We start from the raw sequence: 4,326 nt of genomic DNA, 5'->3' as shown, positions 1-4,326 counted from the left end.
TTGCTTGATTGATTGATTGTTTGATTGATTGACTACATTTAAAAAGGCTGTTTATTTTGATTTCATTACCATGCGTTGTTCTTGCTTACTGCAAATCGCTCTGGATTAAGCCTAAATTAATGCCTAAATTGTAAATGGTAAATTACGGTTTTTAGAGATAATGAATGATTACACAAAGCACTCAAAGCTGTAGTCACTGCACACACAATCCTATTGTCTCATTATGCATGCAATTAAAAGTCAATAAATCATACATTAAACGACACCAAAACTAATAGCTTCCCAATTATGACGATGAAAGCAGTCAGACTGGATGAAGCTGTATTGTCTTGGCAGTGAAAACAAATACTGCGACGTGAGGTTATAAGTACTGACTTGTTGAGCAGGGTTGAACGGGGTTGAGGCGGCGATCGCGTTGGTGCCTTGAAAAATTCCAGACGAGATACCGGCACCTGAGATACAAGCAGAGCAACCACATCAACACAGGTCTCAGAACACGTTGACACAATAGGAGTGGTTTACACCACTCAAAAAGCAAGGTAACCCCCCCCCCCCCCCCCCCCCCCCGAAAAAATCTTTATTTTTTTACCAAGAACTCGACAAAGAATTTTCTAAAATAAACAAGCTCCCAACTTTTGCCAATTTGTTAAAGGTATATTCAGTGATTTCACTTAATTCAAAAATCACTTATTTTTTCTTATTTTTTGGATAATCCTCCCTACTATAAAGTGTGCTGACCATATAAGGAGTTCCTCCCTGTCCCCAGTGAGCCCCTGGGGTCAAAAAACCCTAGTTTCGGTTTGGGCTTTGGGTGGCAAAGCCTTCATCCAATCAGGATGAGAGGGGCCTTCCTCCAATCATGATCGAGTGGGGCGGGCCTTGGTGCATGTGCTGTTGGTCTGTTGTACTTCCCCCACTGTAGAGCGTGTGCATGTGCACATCTTGTTACCGGGGCGGACCGGGTTCTTTTCCAAATCACCCAAATCACTGAAAGCTCCTTTAAACTTTTGCCAATTTGTTAACATTGGCTGTATCTGTGGGATTGTTGAGTGAAGTGCTGCTGTATAGTATGAAAGCCCCTGCGGACACGAGGAGTTGGAGGGTTGTGTGATTTATGGCAGAGACAGAGACAACAATACAGGTGGGAAAGTGTGCTGTGCAGCACCACTACTGTTCCTCCACTACACTGTTGAAAGTGTGCTGTGCAGCACCACTACTGTTCCTCCACTACACTGTTGAAAGTGTGCTGTGCAGCACCACTACTGTTCCTCCACTACACTGTTGTAAAGTGTGCTGTGCAGCACCACTACTGTTCCTCCACTACACTGTTGAAAGTGTGCTGTGCAGCACCACTACTGTTCCTCCACTACACTGTTGAAAGTGTGCTGTGCAGCACCACTACTGTTCCTCCACTACACTGTTGTAAAGTGTGCTGTGCAGCACCACTACTGTTCCTCCACTACACTGTTGAAAGTGTGCTGTGCAGCACCACTACTGTTCCTCCACTACACTGTTGAAAGTGTGCTGTGCAGCACCACTACTGTTCCTCCACTACACTGTTGCTCAGCAGGGACGTGCAGAGTGTGTTAGAGAGGCAGGGCACTTTTGGACAAAACTAGCGAAAATAGCTGATCTACAAGCTCACAACACGTCGCGCCGCGACGCGTTGAGAGCTTGTAGATCAGCTATTTTCGGTGGTGCAACCCAGCACTCTTTAACTAGTGGAGATGCGGGCGTATACGACATGGATTTCTAAACAAATTTGTTCAATGCAAAATGCTATACGTTCAAGTTCAGGAGACTTCGGAGAAAAAGCTATTCTCCTGAATGCTGCCTTCCGGCATGGTATGGAAAGGAGTGGCATTTGCATTTCTTTCACCGTGTAGTAAATGCTGCATTCGTGGTCTTGAAAGGGCAGTTGTTTTACAGACGGGTAAAAGGGCAGGGGCTGAAGCCCCCTTTGATGTCCCTGCTGTTGCTGTTGTTGTGTACTCCATCAGTCTTATCAAGCCAAGGCTTGAACGTCTATCCTGCCAGCAATACATACCCCTGCATTGTTGCTGTCTCCCTTTCCAGCTTGCAAACATTATTATCCAATTCATCTTTTTACTTTTTTTTTTAGGTATCACTTTCCTCGCCACTCACCCCCACACACATTGCTGCAAATAAACAATGTTTCTCTATACTGTCCCCAATCCATAGATTAGGAAAATATGATTGACCAATGACTATGTCAGAGCTGCATGGACTCCAGATGGACTTGCGGAAATTGCGACTTGTGATGTGACTGACTTGAGACTTGCATCAAACGGCGTAAAATCAGCTCTGCTTGCTACCGTTGAAACACCCAGTCAGTACCCATCAGTTAGCAAGCCATGGTGCTATTACTATTCATAACCTACTTCTTAAGCATTCGTTTTCATTAGATTTTTATTTTATTTATTCATGAAATTACTTTGAAAAAATAATTTGTTTTTAATTGATGAAAGTTTTTTTTTAATATGAATTAAAAACAAAACGTAGGAAACCAAAAATAAGGGGACCCATACAAATGTGTCCGCGACCCACAAATGGGTCCCAAGTAACCCACTGTGTGGGAAACATACAGTAAGTGCATTACGCTATTCCTCTTTTATTTATTCTTTTACCTATTCCTTCGCTCTCTCTCTAATGTTCCCATTTTGTCATTGTGTTTTCTAGTTCTCCTCTCTGTATCCGTGTCCGTCCTCGTGTTCCACGGTGAATGACAAACAGGCAGTGGTGGAAAGTAACTAAGTGCTTTTACTTAAGTACTGTACTTAGTACAATTTTGAGGTATTTGTAGTTTACTTGAGTATTTCCAATTTCCAGTACTTTTACTTCTACTCCACTACATCTCAGAGCCAAAATTTGTACTTTTACTTAACTGCAATCATTTGAAAACTTTAGTTACTAGTTACTTTGGCGATTTTAGAAAACATACATTAACCACTTCAACCCTATACATTTCGGCCATTTGAAAAGAGCCGATCTACAAGCTCACAATGTGTCGCAACGCGCATTGTGAGCTTGTAGATCGGCTCTTTTCAATAGATTTTCTACACATTTTGAACTTGTGAAATGGGACATTCTGCGAGAATGAGTACTTTTACTTTTAGTACTTTAAGTACATTTTGATGCCGATACTTTTGTACTTTTACTCAAGTACATTTTCAATTCCGCACTTTTACTTGTAACAAAGTAGTTCTAGATTGCAGTATTGGTACTTTTACTTAAGTAAAACAATTGAGTACTTTTTCCACCACTGCCGTCCTCGTGTTCCACGGTGAATGACAAACAGGAGAGTAATGACTAATGTGCAGTGGGAGAATTACCCAGAAGTCTCCCGGGAACAACACAGCCAAACTTCAAAGAGCCCAGAGGTCTGTCGTGTAAACACACCCTCCACTGGCTCCCATGCATGGCCTCCACTTGGTTTGGGTTGTTCATAACGGTAGATGTGTTTGCATGTTTGAGTGTTTGTGCACGTGTGTGGAGAGAGTCTGAGTGGGCGTGCGTGCGTGCGTGTGTGTGTGCGTGCATGTGTGTGCGTGCGTGCATGTGTGTGTGTGTGTGTGTGTGTGTGTGTGCGTGCAAGTGTGTGTGTGTGCGCATGCGCGCATGTGTGTATTTGTTAATCGTGTGTGTTCCTATTGTATCCGTATATTTTGTGTATTGCGCAGATCATGGATGACTGGGAAACATTTGGAAATTGTACAAACATCCAGTTTTTGTGGCAGTTTGCTGCTGTTTGAAGTCTGCACCGTCCGTACAGTATGTACAGCATAATGATTTATGCATAAAAATGTCCAACCATTTTCTCAGTTTGGCAACAGCAAAACATCTCTCCAGCCCACACTACAATTTCCGAGGGGCGGAATGTGATGATGTATGATGATAAGAGCGCCCTTTCACTTTTTTTATTTATAGATTTGTTTTGTTTTGTTTGTTTGTAGCGAGTGTACTGGTTTGTATAGAAACGTAGATTAACTAGAAGCCGATAGATAGAGCAATATTACATCCATTATGTCCATTTTGGTTCGATTTGTACACCCTCAGAGTAAAATGAACTATGGATTTGACCGTCCTATCCAAATATGACAGCTACTACATGCATAACCTGCTACAGTTGGAGGCCATCGATATTGTCCTTTTCTTTTTGCTGAGGTTTGCGTGATCTGCGCAAAAGGACAGTTAACCCATTTTGGGCGGGAACCCCTTTTGGTGTTTTAAACATTATGTTATAATTTAGCTATTGAAAAATAGCAGATCTACAAGCTCATAGCGCGCCACCGAGTGGCGCGCTAC

At 42.6% G+C, this 4,326-nt stretch overlaps 1 long non-coding RNA gene across 1 annotated transcript in view; it reads right to left on the bottom strand.

Annotated features, from left to right (window-relative positions):
* Positions 1-374: 374 nt before the first annotated feature.
* Positions 375-4,326, bottom strand: part of LOC306918658 — a 9,052-nt gene continuing 5,100 nt past the window's right edge. Inside the window, exon 5 of the long non-coding RNA XR_013789362.1 lies at positions 375-452. This is a non-coding gene — a long non-coding RNA (uncharacterized lncRNA). The remainder of the gene's footprint in view (positions 453-4,326) is intronic.

This window comes from Electrona antarctica (assembly GCF_951216825.1).
Source record: "Electrona antarctica genome assembly, contig: scaffold_1525, whole genome shotgun sequence".
NCBI classification, from domain to species: Eukaryota; Metazoa; Chordata; class Actinopteri; order Myctophiformes; family Myctophidae; genus Electrona; species Electrona antarctica.
Note: the sequence above shows the minus strand (reverse complement) of the source record. Positions and strands in the feature narration are given on the sequence as shown.